Consider the following 25,548-nt stretch of genomic DNA (forward strand, 5'->3'; position numbering starts at 1 on the left):
ATATTTTTAAGAATTCATCAAGATTTACATGAGAAAAAAGGGTCTTATTTTATACTTAACTGCAATATGATATATCATTTTACATAATTTTTGTCAAGACCTGTTTAAATCGAGGTAACATTTTTCTGATTTTCTGGGAAATTACTGATGTTCACCTCGTTTGAGATGTAAGATTTATTGTCCAACTGAAGGTTACTTCATGGTAAAATCAACATATATATATATATATATATATATATATATATATATATATATATATATATATATATATATATATATATATATATATATATATATATATATATATATATATATATATATATATATATATATCATATACATATATATATATATATATATATATATATATATATATATATATATATATATATATATATATATATATATATATATATATATATATATATATATATATATGTAATAGAACGCAGCCGTTAGACCAGGAAGTCTTTGTGCTTCTTAAACATACTGGTAATATTTTCATGGAAACTCGATAGTTAGAAAAAAAAAAAAAAACTGTCGACAAGACGGTTGAGTTTTGGGTGAACACAACTTATAACATTATCCGAAATCTTGTCCCCTGGGCGGAGGTAAAATTACCCCATGCAGGAGGTTAGGACCAGGGAGGGAAGCAGTCAAGGGCAATTTGCACATTGATTCAGATTCTCTCTCTCTCTCTCTCTCTCTCTCTCTCTCTCTCTCTCTCTCTCATGCACATATGCCTGTATTCGTGAACATCCCTCCACCCCCCAACACACATACATTTCAACACATTGAATATATATATATATATATATATATATATATATATATATATATATATATATATATATATATATATATATATATATACATATATGTGTGTGTGTGTGTGTGTGTGTGAACAGATGCTGAAGGTGGAATCAAGTAGCCGTGTGTCTTCTTTTTGAGCACTATAATATGCTCTTTCTTGGATGGTATCCCCGTAGGGGGATAGTGCCGTCAATGGACTTCACGTGGTGCACTGTAGGTATGACTTGGGGTTTGCAGTGTCCTTCGGCCCAAGATGCACACATTTTTTGGACTTTTACTTGACCTCCATTCCTACTTCCTTTTTTCAGTCTTGCTGTCCAATCCCTCAAATTATAACTTTTTAGTGGGGGTTTCTCCCAGTTCCACCTTTAGATCCTCGTACTTTATCTCCTTTACTTTCTGGATCTCTTTATTTTGTTGTCCAAGAACTCCAGCTCCCTCTTCTCACTGTCTTAAGCGCTGAATAACCAGAAAGTTCCCCAGTGCTCGGCTTAGCATCCTAAATTTCATCATCAAATAAACTCTCGCAGGACGCCTTGGTCTTCTGCTTTCATTTTTTATCAGTTTTATCTCTCATCTTTGTTTCCTAAATCATTTACCGTCATTCTTCCATGTCTTACGCTTTATATATCGGTATCGTTTCCTCTCGTCTGTCTTCTGCTGCCCAAGGGTGCCTCAGCTGGTTCTCACCCCCACTTTTCTTCTCCTCTCCCCCTTTCACTCCTTCCTACCCCCTCCTCTTCTACTCATCTCCCTCTCCTCCTAACCCCTCCCCTTCTACTCCTCTTCCCTTACACCCTCCCCTCATCCCACACCTCCTTCCTCTCCCTTCCTCTTCATCTTCCCTCCTCAAGTGACCTTTTCCAAGTCCTTCCAGTCAAGCAACTCCGATGCCGCTGACCTTCTTTGGATCGGGAGCTTGCTAGAGGAAGGCGGGGTGGGGGGGGGGCGAGTCTTACCTCCTTCGCTTGGGCTGAGAATTAAAGGGTATGAGGTATAAATACCCCTTAAAAGGAGGTTAATTCCTCGAAGATTATTTCCTTAGACGGGATTATTCGCTTGAGGGGATTAACCCCCCATCCCCCATCGCTGAAATTTGGGCTACCCCTTAATGTATTACAGCGTAAGGTGTTTATCCCTTTATATTATCCCTTCACACCGGTTTTCCCTTTAGAAAGTGGGGTGGGGGTTCCGGCTACGACCCTACAGATGGCGGAAACTGATAAGGGGTGGGGAAGGGGGTCGTTATAGGGTCCGTTTTTGTAAGTCGTCTCTTTTAATCTTGTAAAGTCGTTCTCCTTGTAAGCGGTACGTCATTTCCGGTGTTGGTGTATGTATAAAAGTCAAACGTGTTTGAAACCCGTTAGAGTTCATCTCTGGATAAACCAGTTCTTTGAACGTGTTTTTCATGTCTTTTTTTTTATAAATTTTACTGTTTATTTTTTTTTATGGTGAGTATGTTTATGCTAGTAACAATGCTTCGCTTGCGAGTGATGTTAATGTCAAAGTTATATGAAACATTTCCTAACTATAAAAGTGAGCGGTTTGGTTCTTTTATCTTTTCAAATGTCGTAACTATGTCAAAACAAAAGAATGCTGGTATATTATGGCAAGAGAGAGGCGAATTGACTAAAATATATGTTTGTTTTCAGTCAAAAGAAAACACACATGAAAATAGATCACAGTATCTGTCCAGAGTTTTGAGAGAAACCTTTTCAAACTCATAGTATGACAACAGGGAACCACTATAGCCCACAGACGTATATTTTCCCCAGAGGGATATAGTGCCGAAAGTGCACCTCTCTTGGGGCACTGTAGGCATCACTAAAGGGTGTTTGCTGCGTCACTTCGATCCCCAGCTGCACCCACTTTTTAGCCTTTTCTTCACCTCCATTGCCGGATCCTTTCTTCAATCTTGCTGTCCAACCTCTCAAACTATCACATTTTAGTGCAAACGTCGGATTTTCTCCAAGTTACAACTTTAGACTGTTGTATTTCACCTCCTTTATCATCCGGATCTCTTTATCTTGCTGTCCAACCACTCCAGCGCCCTCTTGTTACTGTCTCAGGCGCTGAATGGCTGAAAGTGCCCCAGTGCTTGGCTGTACAGCCTAAATTTCATTTCATAAAAAAGCCATGGCCACATTTGTTTGACATTCGTTCAGCCATAAATAAAAGCCTCTCATTATTTGACCTGCTTGAAATATGACTAAGATTAGAATCTACTTTGTGTAATAAAATAGTTTTACTTTCTTTATAGGGTAAAACGCTGATGGCTGTGATTGGGCATTTGAGCATAAAAAGAAAATGCGGATTTTACTACTCAAGTACGATCAGACTGCTACTGGTAAGGTAAGTATATGGAGAAAAGTGAAGTTTAACAACATATAACCGAACTACAACCGAAAAAGTCTCATACAGCCTTATAAGCAACACATATATTAAAACTCCCCAGCCCTCTGATAACCACTAGATGTTTATTTAAAAAAAATAACGATACAAGTGGCATAATGCAAGCGAAGGAGGCACACCAAGAATGACGTACCCGAAACTAGGTCGCGGAATTACGGGTTTTGCGAACGTCGCGTGCGCAAGAAACAGGTGTTTATGGAAGGTAAGTCTCTGCGCAGAGGGAAGGCCCCAACCCCATTTTTTCGTGGGGTTGGGGTTTAGAGGGGAGGATATCTCGCGTTTGTCTTAGGTTTAAGGTTAATCACTGTCTCTATGTATGCATGTCTTGCTAAATGTCTTTGGCCTCGAAATGCACTCTTTTATATTTTTATTTTTTAGTTTCTTTTATTTTTTCATGACATGGATACCCTACAGGATTTGGGAAGTGAATTCACGAAATTGACGTGAGGGTCACCCTCGAGCGTGACCTCCGTAGTCTCGTTAATGAACACTTTGTACTATGATATTATTTTTCGTTATTGCGGTCATTTCCTTCGTAACATATGAGGAGTATGTTTTGTCACTGTATTTTTTTTTGCCTTTTAGTCTAAGAAAGAGAGAGAGAGAGAGAGAGAGAGAGAGAGAGAGAGAGAGAGAGAGAGAGAGATTGGGTTAGGTTAGGTTATGTTAGGTGAGAGAGAAAGAGAGAGGTTAGGTTAGGTTAGGAAGAAGAGAAAGAGAGAGAGATAAGGAGGGTTAGGTTAGGTAACGTGAGAGAGAAAGAGAGAAAATAATTTTCATTGTCAAAAATATCATTCTTAGCTTACACCACCAGTTTCAAAATTCATCTTATATATTTCTGCTTGCAAATCTTCAAGATGGTGGTGACTACTCCATTTCCACACATTTACAAGTTAATGTATTTATAAAAAATAATAGATTTTACTGTTCTTCCTTTGCTGCTGCCAATAACTTGAGCAAATTCGCTTCATAACACCGTTACAAATAAATGAAACAATGTCATCTCGGGGGCAAAGATCGCAGCCAATCAGAACGCTCGTGACAACTGCTTCTGCCAATCACGACCTTGGTAGTTTTAATCTCTCTCGTGACGTCAGTGGCGTCTCGAACACAAGAAGAGATATCGAGACATATCTCATGGCCGGGTCGTTTGCCATTTTCTCCGTTTAATTTCTCTTTAAATATATTTAAATATATGTTTTTAAGTGTCGATTATAACGGATCAAGACCTCTAAAGCTCAAAGTGTTTTCCATTTTACCATTTGCGCTAACTGGGTCATATTGTAATGAATAATGATAGCTTGTATATTGATATGGTAGTACTGAGCGCGCTAGTAGGGTTGGTTGAGAATGAATAGGCTTTTATTATTATTATTATTATTATTATTATTATTATTATTATTGATAAAAATCTCATAATAGCATGAGTCACTAAAATGGTGAAGAAATCCACGAAGGTGTAAATGTAAATGTAAATATATTTACACTGTGAATGTCTTCACCATTATTATTATTATTATTATTATTATTATTATTATTATTATTATTATTATTATTATTATTATTATTATTTAAAGCATTAATTTTGAAGTTAATACTCATTACAAAAATAATTTAGTAACGTGTGTGAAATAATAAAGTTTTAAGGTTTTTAAACAAATCATAGAGAGAGAGAGAGAGAGAGAGAGAGAGAGAGAGAGAGAGAGAGAGAGAGAGAGAGAGAGAGAGAGAGAGAGATTATAAGTATCTACTTAAAATTCTTACATAGGCCACTGGCAGTATATGATATATGATATATATGATATATATATATATATATATATATATATATATATATATATATATATATATATATATATATATATATATATATATATATATATATAGAGAGAGAGAGAGAGAGAGAGAGAGAGAGAGAGAGGGAGGAGGTGGGGATGGCCATCGGTACATCATGATATTGAAGTTTCCTTGTGACATCATAATTACGATAATTATTCATTTAGAAACTATGTAGTTATGCTACTGATATTAATGAAAGCTCAAGACAAAGTTAGCTGTTGGTAATAAATCTATTAACATTCTAGATTTTAGTTATTATTAATACTAATAATCTGTGATAATTTATATAGGATCATTGCATAATCATCCTTTTTAGTATAAAATCCTTAAGTAGTTTTAAATAAATTTTGGGTACATTTTTCACAGGCACTGATAAGATTATGACTGTCATCGGAAAATTATATTTAACAATATTCGCTCATATTGTGATTTGATTATTCCAAAAAGCCTAACAGGACAAGAAACTTAATGGCCTTATCGTATGCAGCGCTTGAATAGAGAGAGAGAGAGAGAGAGAGAGAGAGAGAGAGAGAGAGAGAGAGAGAGAGCCGATTATTATGCAAAGCCTATCAGGACAAGAAACTTAATGGCCTTAACTTATGCAGCTCTTGAGTGGTGAGAGAGAGAGAGAGAGAGAGAGAGAGAGAGAGCTAAGCTAATTATGTATTATGCAAAGCCTATCAGACAAGAAACTTAATGGCCTTAATGTATGCAGCTCTTGAGTGGTGAGAGAGAGAGAGAGAGAGAGAGAGAGAGAGAGAGATAATTATTATGTATTATGCAAAGCCTATCGGGACAAGAAACTTAATGGCCTTAATGTATGCAGCTCTTGAGTGGAGAAAGAGAGAGAGAGAGAGAGAGAGAGAGAGAGAGAGAGAGAGAGAGAGAGAGAGAGAGAGCTAATTATTCTTCAAAGCCTATTAGGATAAGAAACTTGATGACCTTATCGGATGCAGCTCTTGAATAAAAGAAAAGGAGAGAGAGAGAGAGAGAGAGAGAGAGAGAGACTTACTAAGCATGCGTCAGTCGAAAGTAAAAACATTTACTGAACAACAAGTCACGAGAGAGAGAGAGAGAGAGAGAGAGAGAGAGAGAGAGAGAGAGAGAGAGAGAGAGAGAGAGAGAGAGACTTTATTAAGCGCACGTCAGTCGAAAGAAAGAGAATTTACTAAACTAAACACCATGTCACAGGGGGGAAAGAGAGAGAGAGAGAGAGAGAGAGAGAGAGAGAGAGAGAGAGAGAGAGAGAGAGAGAGTGCAAGGCCACCAACATCCTTGTTGTTGCAAGAGGTCGTAAAAGGAAACACCCCGTTGTTACTCTCTTCTCGTAGAACTCAAGTTTACTTCAATATCGTTCAAAGCAAGACACACAATCACATACATATGCTTACGAATCATTGTGAAAAATGGACGGTTAATGGCTGAATATTCAAGCTATTTTTATGTAATTTTTTTATTTCGTTTTATTTTATTTTCTTAAGGTGTAAATGATGAAATCTGATTCAGCTTTCGGATCCTTGATCTGATTTTGCTTTGAAGAATGGAAATTTACATTTTACAAGCCGTAAATTTATTCAAATAAATTTGAATTATGCCATCACTAGGTATGTATTTTTTATGGATAAAAAGAGCATTTTTTCCATGCCTTTGTGGAAACAGGAAAGACCATAAGTAAAGATATAATCACTGTGCTGGTAAGACAAAATAAACCTCGAATTTGGGTAAATGAAACATGCAGAAATAAATCATAAACTTTCATGAGACTAAAATGGTTCAAAAGTGGCTATTCATAAATAAGGGTTTGGTCATATTAGACAAAAGACAATTACAAATTTACTCAAACGTATCGGCTGTTGTAAAGAATTTGATTCTCTGTACAGTAGAACACTGAAAGCCTTTTGCAGTTAATAAAAGGAAGTCTCAGTCTTATGGTTCTCCCTACAATCCTCACATCAACATTTACTTAGAGCATTGAAAGCCTTTTGCAGTGAATAAAAGGTCTCAGTCTTATGAAAAGTCAAAAGAAACGGCCATCCGAATTTCTGTTCCTTACCTGTCACGTACAGGTGACGACAATTGCTTGAAGGTAATTCGCTTCACGACTGGCTGCTCAGATCTGCAATTCAAAAGAAAACAAAACTTTAATATTATTTTTCTTTAATTCTCAGAGTGTAGTACTTGAGATTATTATATTTTGATATATTTTGATATATTTTAATATACGCAGAGGCTAAGATTGTGCACTGTCGCACGTGGCTCTTGTTGTGTTGGAGAATTTTTTTGTTTGTTTTAATGTAAGCTGGGAAAAATTCTGTGAGTAGGTTATGTTGCTCACTGTCATAGTGTTGGACAAATGTACACCTACAAAAATGTTATGAGTAGCTTAAATTGCTCACTGTCGCAGTGTTGGAGTTTTTTTTTTTATTTTGATGTACACTGAGAAAAAAATTTGTGATTAGATTGTTGTTCACTGGCGTAGTGTTATAGGTATTTTTTAAATTTTAATGTGCACTGAGAGAAATTTTATGAGTAGCCTATGTTGTTCACTCCCGTAGTGTTGGAGACATTTTTTATTTTAATGCACACTGAGACAAAATTTGTTAGTAGTTTATATTGCTCATTGTCGTAGTGGAGAATTTGTTTTATGTTAATGTACACTGAAAAAAAACTGAGAGTAGCTTATATTGCTCATTGCCATAGTATTGGAGAAAATTATATTTTAATAGACAGAAGAAAGATTGTGAGTAGCCTGTCGTAGTGTTGGAGAAAACTTTTCCATTTTAATGTACACTGAGAAAAATGTTGAGTAGCTTATATTGTGCACTGTCGTAGTGTTGGAGAAAACCTTTTATTTTAATTTACACTGAGACAAATTTTGTGAGTAGCCAATATTGTGCATTATCATAGTGTTGGAGAGAAAAAACTGTCTAAATTCCAAATTATATTTTTTTGTCACTGTCTGAGTAATTAAGAACTTCGTTAGACTGACCTCCGACGCCAATGAAAAAATTTTCCTTAATATGTTTCAGAGTTAAAAACAGAATTTCTTCTTTGCCTGTTTTAATTCTAGTTGGAGATTACGGGATATTGAAGTGTGATTTCAGTAGTTAAAAACTAAAGGCATTGTCAAATCCCCCCTCATGTGATAAAGGGTTTAAATACATTTATTGCCTGAAAAACATTCATCCATAATAAGTAAATGAAAAACTTAATACTGTGTTATGTCTTATAATTCGTATTAATACTAATATAATTGTAGATTTAGGAAAAAAAATGTCCTAAATATTTTCATTCTTTCTTGTTCTCATCTGAATGATAATCAAGGTCATGATAGTATGTAAATTAAAAGAAAAATAGAGTCACTGATTTTGGACACCAGGAAGAGAAAATCACAATAGCTGTTCATTCCCAATATATTCGTTCAGACGTAACGGAGAACGTCATTGTTGGGAAATGCTGTTTCACCTTTTTCAAAATCATTTGGTTTTATTTCACTTTCACGCGTACCACCAGGTTTTATTTCCTCATAGTTCTGCTTTTGTTCGTTTGCTGTAAAAGTTTCAAAAGCCTAAAGAGACAATAAAAAAATTATATGTTTATATATATGTATAATTTTTATATATATATATATATATATATATATATATATATATATATATATATATTTACACATTTATATATACAGTATAAATATAGTATATATATATATATATATATGTGTGTGTGTGTGTGTGTGTGTGTGTGTGTGTGTGTGGCTTCTACGGTAAAACGAAGAAGAGACCCATTCTGTAGAACGGTGGCCTCCGGGCTCCATGGGTGAGTACCAGAGAAGGATACCTCAGGAATCCCCGGGGGATGCCCTTGATACAAAATCTGACTTATTCTGATATTGAAAAAAGTTACACAATCCCAGCTCCTGCCTTCTGCAATCCTTCGAAGGCAACGGAGGTATTCAACAATGCTTCCTGGAGCCATTTTGGATCTCCTCGTCTCTCTCCTGGGGTCTTTGAGACAGCTTCAATTTCAGCCACAGTTTCTAGGTGATCGAATGGCCACTGGAATGGATCCAACGTTCTCATGGAACCCCAAGGAATAGGAAGCGAGATTTGTGTTTTCCCAACATTAAGCCAAGTCAGAATCATTGTTATATATAATCCTCTGGGACCATCAGTGGCGCTCCTCAGGGGTCCTGGAGGGAACTGTAGTCCTACAAGTTTGAACGAGAGGCTCTCCTTCGGAGCTTCTTGAAGAAGCCAGGGGAATCATATACTTTGGGAAAGCGATGATTTATTATTACGTCCATAGGATCTGATAACTGATAACTGATAAGTAATCTCTTCTTTCTGCATTTCCTATTATCATCTGTAACTTCCTTCAAATGAACACCATATTCTTTGGAAGCTAAAATTTCAAGTCAGTGGCTCATGTAGACTCGTTCCATATGGGTAGGGGTTTATTTTTTGAATAATAATAATAATAATAATAATAATAATAATAATAATAATAATAATAATAATAATAATAATAATAAACTGAAACTGTTAATATTGACTGTCTGGATGTGATGACATCGTTTAAAGCAGTAACACACTTTCGCACACGCACATGAGCACGCAAACACACACACACACACAATATTCACAACTGCATCTTCAGACGCAACTTAGTATCAAGGACAAACTAAAAAACTGATCCCATTTCCGACCGCCTTCGGATCACGAAAAGAATTTGTGGTCATTTGCTTTATTAACTGACCTCTTCCTTTCCCCCTTTAATCAGCTTTGTATTGATTCTCTTTTCCGCGGAAAGAGCAAAAATTGTCTTCGGCAATGACTCAGAGACGTCGGAAAACTCGCGTCGAATCTGGGTCAGCTGAATTTTGGCATGCGTGTCTGGGTGGGTGGGTGGGTATTCGTGAGCAGATCTGGAACACATGAAGAACCCCTTACTCTTCATTCGTTTATGTACGTCCTATTGTAATAATAATAATAATAATAATAATAATAATAATAATAATAATAATAATAATAATAATAATAATAATAATTATTATTATTATTATTATTATTATTATTATTATTATGTTCGTGAGCAGATCTGGAATGCATCGAGAACTTCTTGATTTTCATTCCTTTCTATACATTCTCAAATATAATTATAATAATAATAATAATAATAATAATAATAATAATAATAATAATAATAATTTAGTGGGAAACAAAGCAAAAGCAAGACAAGTAAGACTACCTTCAGATAAGATCAACAACACAAAAAATTTAAAATACATACACTTATTGGAGAATGACGTCACAGGGCATGATGGTCATTCCGGACTACCGATTTCACTCCATACTAAAGATTTTTGAGATTTTCTCTCTCGTTCGTTGATTTCTTGGGTAACAAACGTCCTTGAAAAAAAGAGAGATATTTTCTCTCTCATTTCGTAAAGGTCTGATGGTCAGTCGAGACAGGGGTGGAAAATAAGACGGTGGAGAAATGGGAAAACGAAATTATCGATCATGGAACGGCATCGAGAGGTCAGGTGAAGCAAGCATGGAAGCGAGAAAGCGAGTGCGCGTGCGCGGATTTTTTTTTTATATTCGCGCACGCGCAGTTGCTGTTCAGTCATACGAGTTAATGTTGAGAATTATTATTTTCTATTTTGAGACATCAGAATACTCTCTTGTGTAAAATGGAATAAGTAAAAGTATTTACCTGATATAAATAAGGAATGAATGTGATATAAAGTATCTATTTGCGTTTACACAAGGAAATGTTACGGTGTAGATACAAGGCATAGGCTTAGTCACATTGAGTCCTCTCTCTCTCTCTCTCTCTCTCTCTCTCTCTCTCTCTCTCTCTCTCTCTCTCTCACTAGGATGCCAACAGTGAAAAAGTCACGAGTAATAAGTTCACGAAATGACAAGGAATAGTACATAATCGGAGAGAAATTAAGCGGAGAGAGCTATAGTCTGATCCCCCGGGAAGCCTTACAATAGTGCTCTACCTTAACCTAGTTCTCAAGTTTGTTAGTTGGGCATTTTTCAAGTAGCCTGCTAGTGTCAAATGCGTCACGCTTCCGCACGAAGCCAATGAACGTCTAAGCAAGCATAAATGAGTACATAGTCTACGTGATAGTAAACATTCACGCCATATATATATATATATATATATATATATATATATATATATATATATATATATATATATATATATATATATATATAGTATATGTGTATATATTATATATACACACACACACACACACACACACATATATATATATATATATAGGTCAGGTGGTTAACGTTACCTCGTTTTGATATTCCAGTTGCAGGTTCGAATCCTGCCACGGGCGTCAGAATTTCTTCATTTGGTTCTTCGTTTGGATCTTACGCTTTCTAGTGACCAGCGTATCCAAAAACGCGTGAAAAAATCGCGAAGAGGGCATTGTGGTTATTATAATGCATATTATATAAATATATAATATATATATATATATATATATATATATATATATATATATATATATATATATATATATATATATATATATATATATATGTGTGTGTGTGTGTGTGTGTGTGTGTGTGTGTGTGTGTGTGTGTGTGTGTGGTGTGTGCGTATCGTGACATACACACGAACACCTTCATGCACTAAACTCTATTACCACACTCTTATCAAAGCCGCGAATAATCAATTAATCGCAAAAATAATCCGACCTCAAAGAGTTGTTAATCTGATAATCATCACTTGCTATATTTATGGCGACATCTGACGGAAGCTTTTCCAAAAGTATAACGTTTCTTTCGACCCGCGGCGATAGACGCAGCACACCTGGATTCCGCCATCTCTTATTTTCGGCCCCGTTTTTCATCGACGGAATTATCTGGCACCTGTTGATGCAATCCTAATAATCGCTTTGATGTTTGGTGCGAATTAAAAAAAAAAAAAGTAAAGTTAAAAAGGGGTGACCCAATTAAAATCAAGTCCGGTTTTCTCTCGTATTTGACGCCGAAAACTGGTATTTTGGGATGGGGCTGCTAGACCTATGATCTTTTTTTGTCCTCAGGTGCGATCCATTGTAGTCTGGTGACTATGATGTTCATAGTTCACTGTTTAGGTTAGTGGGGCCGATACCGCTGCGTTAGGCGTCATTTCTGCCCGCGCACGCGCAGACGCTCGTACCCAATAATATATGTGTGTAAATAGTTTTCCTGCTTCCCTATATATTCTTTTGTGAGAGTAGGGTACAATAATAATAATAATAATAATAATAATAATAATAATAATAATAATAATAATAATAATAATAATTTACTGTATAACTGTACATTGGGCAGTGCGGTCAAATCATATACATTTCAGAATGAATATATAGAATATACTCGTAGTTACAGAGTGGCTTATTATTATTATTATTATTATTATTATTATTATTATTATTATTATTATTATTATTATTTCGGATAAATTCTTGTTGGCTTAAGTTCTTGAAACCTATCTTCTTCAGGGCAAAGTGGAACTGCTTTTAGGAACAAGGACTTCCTCTTCCTTGGGGGGGGTGGGGGTGTTCCCTTAAATTGCCAGGGATTTGAGACAAGTATAAATTTCTCTTGCACGAAATCTCGCACTCAGAAATGGAAAGGTAACGGTTTAAAGTAAAAGGCAGCTTGGTGATTTAATTTTCTGTTCGTGTAAACTGTCATTACACGCTTCGTGAGGATCCGTTCGCTGTTATTTATCGGAGGAAATGACTTCAGTGATTATTCGAAGAGTTTAATGGTCGATTGTAAGATAATACTTTCATAAATAGTTTTTGGGAATCGGATAAATTATGTAAAAGGAAAAAAATCACGCTGCTTTGATACTTGAAACGTATGGTACAGTCTGGCCCGAACTGTAGTGTCTTCTGAATTGACTGATCTCTACAAATTTGACCAATCGTGAGGGGTATTAATTTTTTTTCAGTAAGTCCCGAAAACACACACACACACACACACACACACACACACACACACACACACACACACACCAGGTATCTTAGTAAATGGAGATTTCTAAACCCAAGTATGATTGAATTAAGCCCAGACAATAGCAATTTCTAGAAAGCCTAATTTTGAGAACCGAACATAATTGAATTACATTTACATACCTAAGCCTGTATTTTTACCTCCACAGATAAACCAGTCAGTGAGCCCCAACAATACTCACACACACACAAGAAAACAATATTTTCACTAAAAGGAGACTTCTAAAACCAAATGTGATTGAATGAAACCTGAAAACACAACAATTTCACGAAAGGCTAACTTTGGAAACCAAACTTGATTGAATTGCATTGACGCACCTCAGCCTGTATTTATCCCCACACAAAGAAAGCAGTTAAAAAAAAAATTTTTTAAACCAATATTTTCAGTAAAGGGACATTTCTAAATTCAAGTATGATTGAATTAAAGTTTTCGTGGCTAATTTCGTAAACCAAACATGATTGAATTGCATTTATGCACCGAAGCCTGTATTCATCCCAGCACAAAGAAAGCGGCGAGCACCGATTTTTTTTTTTTTTTTTTTTTGTGCTGAGGGAGTTTTGAGCTCAACGGATCCCCCGCCCGCGTGTCAAGGTGATTCCATTCACCTGCGCGCGCTCATTCAACGCGTGATTAGAATCGTACCTGGCGGCTCGGATGAAAAGACCTGTGAGAATTATTCAGCCAAAGTTGGTTAACCAGACTGCCACGTGTGATTCTATTGTGTTTTTTCTTGTTTTCCGTTTTCGTTTTTGTCAGGTATGACTGGGCTTTACGTAAGATTTTTTTTATTTTAGTATTTATTATGAGTTAGTTTTATGATTATATATATATATATATATATAATATATATATATATATATATATATACATACATATATATATATATATATATATATACACATACACACATACAAATATATATATATATATATATATATATATATATATATATACATATATATATATATATATATATATATATATATATACATATATATATACATATATATGTATATACACGTATATATACATACATACATACATACATATATATACATACATATATATAAATATATATATATATATATATATATATATATATATATATATATATATATATATATATATATATATATGTATATATATACATATACATATATATATATATATGTATATATGTGTGTATGCGTGTGTGTGTGCGTGAGTATTTGCTGTCATACTTATTTACCAGAGCTAATATTTGATATAGTCTGTCAAAAATTTAGTAGAGAATTCAAAAGAAGATGAAATGATCTCTTGATGTTAATGGCAACGAGACGAATATTCCAAGGGCCTGACCAGATAAAATAGCATCCTTCATCAACTGTGGTATATTGGCAATTATCATGACGAAAATCTCAACGAACCTTGGAACAAATCGCTGTTGTACTTATTAATTAATTTTGTCTTTGATTTCTATGACATTATTGCATTGTTTTTTCTTTTTCACAGATGCATATTTCTCACTAAGTGTTGTCGACTTTAGCTGTACTTACCACTGTGAGGTTATTCAATATTTTTATTTGCCATTTCATAATTTCTATCAATTATAATTCATCTGTTTCTATTAATTACCATTTATTTTTCATTATTTCCTACTGACATTTGCCTTTATTCTGACTTCACCCGATTTATTGGGGTGCGCCCACATTACAGTAAACAAGTCGCAAACATGTCGGCAACTTATCGTATACATATTAGAAACAGGTTGAAAACAACTCAACGACCGTCAGTGGGGAGCGAATCTTTGGCAAATGCTAGATAATCGTATGAAGTATCTGTTAGGACTACCAATAAGTCGTTAACTTGTATTCAACCTGTTTATGACGTGTATGTAACAAGTAACTAACTTGTGTTTTGACATGTTTTGCTGCAGGGTCGACGCATCCTTAGAGCAGAGAAGTTCTTATTAAACTTAGGTAGCAGTTAGTGTGATGTGTTATTGATTAAGCGGAAAGTGATTGATTTTTCTTTATTCTGTGGCTATGACTTTCTTTCAGTCTTTTGTAGTGCTTAATGTAAAATGACTTGTGTAAACGTTTAAGGTGTTCATAAAAATTTGACGAGAAGACAAACATTCTTAGTGCTTTGCATTTAGCAGATCATTTAGCAAATCATGGAAAACATTCTAAATATTTTCTTTCTCTTTACTTTCTCCGGTCATTATTTACGTGAAAAGACAGGCAAAAGAAAAAGCATTTAAATATAATATGTATAAATATGCTCATAATTTTGTACATGAATAAGAATTCGCGTTGTTACGATATTATCGTTAATTTGTAAGAAGTAAAAAGTGATTTAAATACTGCTTTCCAGCTTTTTAAATGTATTTTCCCCAAACAATCACTAAGATACTTAATTATCCATAACTTCCAATAAGTTATATTTGAAAATTAAATTTCACTCGTAGGAAAGTGGCCCTCATTGTCTTTCAGTGATGAAACAATTGAGACTCTAATGACAGTCTTAATTTCTTGTTTTTGTGGTAGGAAGACATTAGCTCCGATAGATGTCTCTGATTGTCATTCCAATTTTGGGATTTGGGGGCGAAATTATGGGCGCCTTTGGCGGGTAAGGGAGGGATTCCTTCCGTGCTTTCATGCAACTGGATTTCCATTTTTTAACTATTTCCGGGACTCTCTCTCTCTCTCTCTCTCTCTCTCTCTCTCTCTCTCTCCTGAAAATATCGGTGACTTCCAGTGGCATATGAAAGAATTTTAAGCTGATACTTATAAACATAAGCTCTCTCTCTCTCTCTCTCTCTCTCTCTCTCTCTCTCTCTCTCTCTCTCTCTCTCTCTCTCTCTCAAATATCGGTGACTTTTCCAAACAAGAGATACTTATAAGATCAATCTCTCTCTCTCTCTCTCTCTCTCTCTCTAAACAGATAAAGAATATTACACACACACACACACACACACACACACACACACACACACATATATATATATATATATATATATATATATATATATATATATATATATATATATATATATAATATATGTTCTTTATCCACTAAATCGACTGTGTTTTGGCTTCAAGATTCTTCTTCTCTACTTCCTCTCACGACTATTTTTCTTTTTTTTTGTTCCGTTATCATGCGTCCTTCATCTATATTTGATTATCTTTCGCGATTAACCTTATAATACACGATTTTTTCCTCTCTCCTGTTGTTTCTTTACCTTTTCCTTTCTCTCTCTCTCTCTCTCTCTCTCTCTCTCTCTCTCTCTCTCTCTCTCTCTCTCTCTCTCTCTCTCTCCCAATTCATTCCATTCCTTCATTTACAGTCTATTATAAATGTACAGTAAGGAAGAAGAGAGAGAGCGAGATGCAAAATACCGCGAATATGATTATATATAATGACGGTGATAATACTGATGACAATGCTACTGATGATGATGATAATGATGACGATGATGATAATGGTGATAGCGGGGGAGGGCTATATCCGTTGCATCCCCGAATCGTATCTCTGAGGTTCATCATCTTTGTCGGAAAAGACATCCTCTCATTCGAACAATATGGGAGATTTCCGCTTCCCATTTTCCCTCCTTGCGTTGTTCGAATTCCTGTGTTCTGGCTTGCGTTGCTGAGAAGTTGCTTGTTGTTCGCCTATTCTTATTATTTGGTCTCTGTTGTTTTGTTAAAGTACAGTCAAGTGTAGGTTTATTTCTTATTTGTCGTTGTACATTTTCGTTTTGTTGGTACTTAGCTAGTTTGAATCATATTTGGACATTTATTTTACGGCAAAATGGCATGTACGCATGTGGATCTGTTACTAGTCGCTTTGTAGATTGATTTGCTTATATTTTTCAAATATTAACGATTTTAGTTAATTTGGGCCATTTTCGAAACTTTTTGTGCATCAGTTTATTATTTATTGATTTCTGAAGCGATATACAGTAGTCCAATCACAGTACTTTGAAAAATCATTATAAGAATTCTCAAGATTCCGAGATTTCTTGAAATAGAGATAGTCGTCATCTTAAATATCTCTTGAAAACAAGTGATATCTAAGATCCACTCTAGTTGGTGATAAGTACAATCTAGAGATATCGGTAAACGAGAGAGAGAGAGAGAGAGAGAGAGAGAGAGAGAGAGAGAGAGAGAAAGAGAGAGAGAGAGAGAGAGCCTTAAATTAAATAACACTGGGTGTGAAGACGGAGAGGAAATTGCCTATAAACGTAATTACCACCGTAAAAAGCTAGCAGTATGTATGAAACAATACAGTAGTAGTGAAAGTACTTTTTCATCCTCCATTTACGTTTTAAGAGACATTAATTTTCTTGGTATTCAGATATCTAATTCCTTTTCATTTTTCCATTTAACTAAATTTGAGATAAGGGAAATGCATATTCTCTAAAATCATAGATATGGCGGTGATTTTTTTATTCGAAAATCTATTCGTTCTCAATGTCTCGACGAGTACAGGCTGTGAAAATCAATCTAACTCGTTTCTGTGGCTTTAGTTTTGCTGCCATGAGTCTAAGGGCTCTCGAAAACTTACGGGACAGTTATCATTTCTTATCTATATTAATCAAAACATTCGTGACTCATACACAGTAAACATCTCGAGAACAGATCTGTCGATACCTTTAGAATTAAACACTCTTATTGTTCTTCTCTCCTCTTTTCCTCGTTTCTACTAGGCCTAGGCTTGTTTAGGGCATTGTTGTGCCTTTCCATCGGCCTACGCATAAGATAAGTTTATTTTCATATTTTCTCCACGATGAACGAAATAGGTTGAAGGTGAGACGCAGCCCACGGGATACACTTTCGACCCTCGATATTTATCTAGATTTTGTCGAACTGTTTAAGGTGAGTCATCCCAGTTCAAAATAGCAGGGTTTGTTGTCCTTTAGTTTTGTGTACAGTACTTTTATATTTTTTACCTAAGAGTTTCTAGTGGACATATCCTAAATGAATATGACTGTGACAGAGTGCAGAGATAAAAGAATGTTTTCGTGCACAAAAACTTTTTGCATTATAGCAGTTTTCTTACCAAACCGTTTATGCACATATAAAATACTTCCCTCATGGATATGAAAGATTGGCTTTCTGTAAGTGAAATTCGTATTTGTAAAACAAATTGACCTTTAAGGTTCCAAAATACCAAATATAAGTCTCTTGAAGGCAAGGTCTCTCCCCAGAATAATCCGCTGATCGTTGATCTGTAAGAGTCATTCACTCATAAAAATCAATATCAATAAATGATATTCCCAGACACACCTGTCCACCATGTATTTACGTTAGGGATGCATCTATTTATAATCACCTCTATGGCGAAGGTCATCTTCTTCTGTCGTGCTCTGATGCGAACGGGAAGTCACGGTTAACCTTTGATAACAAAGGTCTTGCTCGGTTTGAACACAAAAAATGCTCAAATATCTAGACCCATCCTTTGAGGTAGGACCGATAAATATGCATGTTGTTTCAGTCCGTTTTATACTGCCATCTCATGCGCTGTTATCCGCAAAGGTTAACGTGGTTCAGCAAAGTTTTGACTGCAATATGGCAAAGATGAATTTATCTTTTCCACGTATTGACAATATAGCATGGGAGTTTACAAGGATGAGTACATAAACGTTCACGTTGACTATTCCTCTATATAGCGCTTTTTTTTTTTAAGTAATCCATTTACAATACAAGGAAATGAAATTAAAATGTTTCATCGTCCGCTAACTTCCCCAAGGAATATCTCCAGCAACCACATATTGGTTTTACATTACCTTCGTTTTCCCTTCGAGGATCTGGGTTCGATCGGGCTACTGGCTGACATAAAATCGTCAGTTTTCTCCTAATGGCCTTTGAATAGCCGATTTGCAAAGAGAGGATAATGTCCTTTCCTTCTCAATAAAATATTAAACCACCTGAGTGGATTGATATGACAACGAAGCTGTGTCCAGCGCCAAAGGGTTTAAGTATGTTAGAATTTTTGTCACTTTGTAATAGGTACTGAAGTAACCTTTAAAAATTAGAACTGGCACTCGTTGTACGAGTTTTCAGTATCCTTCATTCTGGATAACAATTAGGCGATTAGTACCCATATTTGTTGTGAATACATTTTAAAATGCACAGTTGAGTGGGCGTCTGTAAAAAGTCGCACAAAAATGTAGGCCTAAAGGCGAGGTTACCAGTTACATGCACAGAAAAGAGTGGAAGCAGGTAACCATTAAACTTTGATAGCTAAAAAGCCCTCTCGCATGCGTCATAAAGTATTGCATAGCGACTCTTACCACAATTTCCATCCTACGTAACATTAATAGTTCAGTGATTCTGAACTGCGCCTCACCTACGAACAACCTCGGTTGAAGTTCATCAGGTGAGTGAAAGAGAGCCAGCAATAGACTTAATTGATGATAAGCTTGAAACATTTTCACGGTTTTAATTTCCTTTGATGCAATGCTTGCGAAATGTCAGCTCTCTCATTTACAGATTAAATCTTTTTTTCTTCCCCCAGTCACTGATTAACAGTGACGTTTCGAGAATAAAACAAAACAATGGAAATTTTTTAAAGGTAATGTCAAATGGTCGTTTATTGTTAGGTGTCTGAGAGAGAGAGAGAGAGAGAGAGAGAGAGAGAGAGAGAGAGAGAGAGAGAGAGAGAGAGAGAGAGATGGCAGGGCGGTAAAGTGACAGTACAAAAAGTATCTCTAAAGTGCAATATTTAATCTGGTACAATTTGGGAGTGAAATGCTTTCTTTTTTTTTGAAACTCGGAAAGCTCGAAATGTGTCACACTTCCGACATTTAAACTTAAAAAGAGTTTCATTTAATGAGAAAGCCTTAACATAATGTAACAACCAAAATGGATAAAACTGAATTTGCCGTTACCCCTTCTTTCTGAGACAATGAAAACACCGGTTATGAACATTCCTTATCTCTGCTTGACGAGCGTGCCTGAGAGCTTGGGCTATCAATCCCCATTCGGCGTCGGTGACCCTGGTAGTTGTGACGCCAGATAACCCACAATTAATCAATCACTCACATTTTCCTTAGTATTTAATGCTATACTTATAGTCTGATATAGGTCTAAATCAAGGCTGATATGTCCATACTAGTACCCCGAATTAAAATAATGATCAGTGTGAAGGTGTGAAAACAAATGTATGCATTCATAAGCTTAGCGAAGTGCATTCAACCCTAAACATTTTTAAAGTAAAAATACACCCAGACTGGTTTTCCCTAAGTCCGGTTCTCTAAATATGCAGACAAATTCCCTACCTGAAGTCAGAGGTAAATGCTCCTAAATGGTTGATATAGTGGCACGAAGGACGATTTCGTAATGAACTATATTGATGGGAACTGCAATATGATGTTGACTTGTCAAGACCAGGGAGTTAAGTATTTTCATGGGTTGTCTTCCTATAAAAAAAAAAAAAACATGAAATGTAATAGGTTACAACTAGCTTGAAGTATATATGTTAGGTTATTTTTAAATTTGAAAAAAACTTTATAATTTTTAACTTGAAATATATTAAGTGGGTGTAAATATAAGATTTATTTTTAACCCGAGAGAATTTCAATTCGTAGCGAATGAAACTGGGCCAGTTCTTATTGTGTTTTGTGCTGCCTCATCGTGTCATTGTCATTGTTGAATGAATAGGGTAGTGCAGGATTGCGTTATCTCGGGATAATAAAATAACCATTTTATTTAAGCAGAGTTTCCTCAAACGAGCACCCTCGTGATGGCGGGAAACATATCCTGTAGGGGTAATTCTAAGCCGTAGTTCCGCGGTGAGCTAGACTATTCCGATTGATGTTTTCCTAGGTTATTTTACTTGCTTTGCAAGAATTTAAAGTAATATTATGTCGGCCGGCTGTAACTAAACTGTAATTGACCTTTGAAGACTACACGACGGGGTAGGAGAACTACGGCATAGAATTACCCGGGGTCAAGGCTGGTAGTACGGTACGGTACGGAATGTTTTCCCGTACTTCGTACCTGGCTAAAATACCGTACCGAAATTTCGTACCGTACCCTCAATTATTTTTCCGTACCGTACAGTACGGTAAAAATAACGTACCGTAATTCCGTACTTTTATCGTACTATAAGCAAACTCAATCTACTTCAGTAAAATCCCCGCTTTATGAAAATTTCAATGTTGACAGGTGTAAATTAGCAAAGGGACTTTACATGTACATGTGTATATATTCACTTGTCATAATAATAATAGTAATAATGATAATAATGATGATTTTTGATGATGATGATGATAGTATCAACAATAACAGCAATGGGATTATATACTGATGCTGTAAACGTTTGTAACGTGTTACCTCAAGAATTACACACATGCACACACACACACACGCGCGGGCGCGCATGCATGGTATGTTACAAACTGAAATGGTAAAATTATCGTACCGTAATTCCGTACATAAAGACTAAATATCAACCGTACCGTACAGTACTCCGTACCGTACCGTACCGTAATGCCAGCCTTGCCCGGGTTAGATCGAAGCCGGCACTCCGCGGCGAGACCCCACCCGCCTCCATAGCTAATACGGCAAAATTGTAACCAGTAAACACCCCTAGGGTGTAGTCTTCAAAGGTCAATTACAGTTTAGTTACAGCCAGCCGACAAAATATTGCTTTAAATTCATGTAAAGCAAGTAAAATAACAGGAAAACGTTAATTGCCATAGTCTAGCTCACCGCGGAACTACGGCTTAGAATTAGAATTATTAATGTAGAGTAATTTATTGGCGTAATCTGGTTTCCAGTGGTAGGCCTAACTAGTGCCTAGCGTTGACCATATTAGCACGATTAATTTTTACTCGATTTCCAAAACTTAAGCAATTTTAGCCATGGCTATCATAGGGTACCCAAAAACATGGCTACCTTTATAACTTATGGTCTTAGTGTATGGTTAGCCTATTAGTTTGTTTGAGGCAGCCTAAAACTAAACTGGGCTGCTGTTATACGCTGCTGTGCGTTGCTAGAAGATTAGGATCATTAGAAATATAGCGTAGGTTAGGTCGTGTTTTTTTTCTCAAGTTTAATAGGCTAACCACTATTTGAAAAGTCCAGAGCTGTACCTGAACCCCACACTCCGCCACCTAACCTATCCAGACGATTCGACTTCTCTTGAAGTTACCTCTGAAAGTAACAGTGATATGGCTTTTGAGGTGAAGTATGAGGTGATAGTGATTCTACATATCAGAAATTGACTGTTCATGTTACATGTTGGGGTATTATGAATTTTGGTATGATAATGCAGAGCTAATTGCTCTATCATCTTATTCATGGTACTGTACTTGGGAATAAATTTGCACAATTTCATGACGGTAGAATTTAGTTATGGTTTTGAACAACACCTGGCCTAACTCAGTTTAAATAATGTACAATATGCTGTATAGCAATGCAGTGCACATTATAAATATAGTACTACACCGTCTTCATTTACCAGTGTTAGGATTTAATTTATGTACATCACTTCAGTTGTTTTTTGAACAATAATAGATTGAAACATGATGCTGTATTATAGGCTGTACATCGCCAAAACGTAACTTAAACTACATTGGGTTGTAGACTTTATGCTTTCATATTTATTATGAAAGTTGATAAAACAGTATTGTACGTGTAGTGAAGGTTTATATGGATACCATAATTTCAACAGTATGTTTAATTCATTAAAGTCTCATATCCTTTTCTACTACTCAAAGAGTCTAGAAGTTGGACCATCATTTCTCCAGTTTCTGACCTAGATCAGAGACCAGTTTTCCATTGCAGTTAGGCATCATAATTTTAGGATGGTAAATAGTGTTTGCAAATGGGTAGTGTTTAAAAATAGGTAGCCTTTTTTTCTGTGAATAATTATATTCATCCACACATTTCATTATGAAGTAGATGCCATTTCAGTGCGCATAACCCTCTGAGCATTTTGTTCTGCCCTTTTTTTTCCTTCTGCAGCAGGTCATTGGGTCTTGCCTAATCGTCAGTTGTTGTCCTATTTAGCTCTCGCCCTTCCCTTCCCTTCCCTCCCCTTCCCTTCCCTTCCCTTCATCACACCTCCCTTTCACTCGGGGAGTGAAAATGACATTAGGCAATTAGCTCAGCTGATTAACTTGATTCGTCATGGTTTTCTTATGGCGAATTTACCGCAATGACATATTGATCCGACCCATTTACAAACCGATGGAGACATACATTTATTTAGATGCTTTGTTTATGGAAAGAGTTTTGGTGCTTTAGATTCGTTAAGTTTGCCGTCTTATTTATAATCACATTTACGTATTTAATCATTTATATATATATATATATATATATATATATATATATATATATATATATATATATATATATATATATATGCATATATATGTGCATATATATACTTATATATGAAAATGTGGGCTGCCTATCCTATTGAGAGATAGGCAAAAGAGCAAATCTGACTTATTCTATCGCCCCACTGTTGACTAGGGCAGTGAATTGTGTACCTGTTAGCTAAACAACTGTAGTGAGCCACAAACTTTGAGAAGTGACTTATTCCAGAAGTAAATATATATATATATATATATATATATATATATATATATATATATATATATATATATATATATATATGTGTGTGTGTGTGTGTGTGTGTGTGTGTGTGTGTATAATGTGTGTATTTATGTATACGTACTCTTGGCCAGGGAAACATAAACATCCACGCGTCCCATGAGATGATTACCAATTTTTCTTGGGTTGTGTGGCCTGGCTCTTGCCAACTTGACCCTTGCGAACTCTTTCGTAGGAGTGCCTTCATGACTTAACTGACCACGCCCTTGTGTTTTTGTCTGTTTCTCTCTCTCTCTCTCTCTCTCTCTCTCTCTCTCTCTCTCTCTCTCGTGATTTGCAGTGTCTTGATTTGCTTAGATACTTGTAGCTTATCTTGATATGCTGTATTTATTGTAATAGGGAACATTTGGTTTTGATTGTATTATAATGAGAGAGAGAGAGAGAGAGAGAGAGAGAGAGAGAGAGAGAGAGAGAGAGAGAGAGAGAGAGAGTAGTATTTCAACTGAGAGACATGCAGTGCTTTTACTGAGAGAGAGAGAGAGAGAGAGAGAGAGAGAGAGAGAGAGAGAGAGAGAGAGAGAGAGAGAGAGAGAGAGAGAGAGAGAGAGATATGATTATTCACTGTCTTGAACCGTAATCTTGTTTGCAGTTTCGGACTCCTCCTATTGACCCTCCCCTCCCCTCCCCTCCCCATCCTCCCCTTCTCTCCTTCTCCCCCCGGTTCGGTTAACATTGCATGTAAACAAATCGAGCTGAGCAGAACTTGAGGTATGCAGTTGTGCTCTCCGTGCCATTTAGCTCCTATAAACAACGTACACAATAGAGCCGACGATTGTCTGAATTACAGAGTAAATACCGCTTAGTTTATGTCTGCCGCGTAACGTGATAGCATGATTTTGTTTCGTAATGCATATGTAATATACATCCTGTCCGAGCATGACGCATAAAGTATAAAGAATGAAAACTGTATATTTCAGTTTCGTATAGTTTTAGTAATTGCCAGGCACCACTTTGTAACTGTATAAATAGACACATGTAATTTCAAGATTTCCCGAACATTTGGTCAGTCGTGGCCATAATGGCTTCAGGGAATTATCGGCCCTAGAATATATAGTATTTTTGTTCCTCTTGGTTGCTGGTTAAGTGTTGTATGATTTTTCGGAAAATATCCTGGGCCTCTGATATTGGTCCAGTCAATTTTTGGTTACAGTTTTCTCCTGTGAATCTACGTCACACTCGAGCATCGACATAAAAGGGCGGCTGAAAGGCGAACATTTAGATGTTTGTAAAAATTTATAATGGCTGTTGCTTGCCATGCTTTTCGTGTTCCATTTGCGGTATCTTTTATGGAATTCTCTCTCTCTCTCTCTCTCTCTCTCTCTCTCTCTCTCTGCACACACATACATATATGTATATAAATATATAAATACATACACACACACACACACACACACACACACACATATATATATATATATATATATATATATATATATATATATATATATATATATATATATATATATATATACAACAGACATGGGCATGATTACAAAAATTATTATGATTTGATTTTGATTATGGTCTGGAATATTTTTTTGATTGTGATTAGATTTAAATTGTTATATTACTGTGCTCAAATATGGAATAGTTCACCTAATAGATGTCGTTTGCTACCTTCTTAGGCATTGTACTTGATCATTGCTAATCATTATTTTTTATAAATAATCACAGCAAAATGTGATTATAATCATACTCTAATCATGAACAAAAAGAAAAAATCTAATCATAATAAAAAACACCAAAACTAATCATAGTAAAATCATAATCAGAAAAATGAAAAAGCATGTAATCATAATGTAATCAGTCAAAAAAATATTCCAGACCACAATCAAAACCAA

The 25,548-nt window shown here is 35.6% G+C and overlaps 1 protein-coding gene across 2 annotated transcripts in view; it reads right to left on the reverse strand.

Moving 5' to 3' along the window:
- The window catches only part of LOC136838731 (uncharacterized protein DDB_G0283697-like), a 199,187-nt gene that overhangs the window by 15,842 nt on the left and 157,797 nt on the right, over window positions 1–25,548 (reverse strand). Inside the window, exons 2-3 of one of the 2 annotated variants that reach the window (XM_067104165.1) lie at window positions 20,362–20,502; window positions 7,118–7,180 (exon numbers count right to left, since the gene is read on the reverse strand). The gene's annotated coding sequence lies outside the window, so the exon portion shown is untranslated. The remainder of the gene's footprint in view (window positions 1–7,117; window positions 7,181–20,361; window positions 20,503–25,548) is intronic. The other variant, XM_067104164.1, reaches the window with a different exon arrangement.

This window comes from Macrobrachium rosenbergii, chromosome 5 (genome assembly GCF_040412425.1).
Source record: "Macrobrachium rosenbergii isolate ZJJX-2024 chromosome 5, ASM4041242v1, whole genome shotgun sequence".
Taxonomy (NCBI): Eukaryota; Metazoa; Arthropoda; class Malacostraca; order Decapoda; family Palaemonidae; genus Macrobrachium; species Macrobrachium rosenbergii.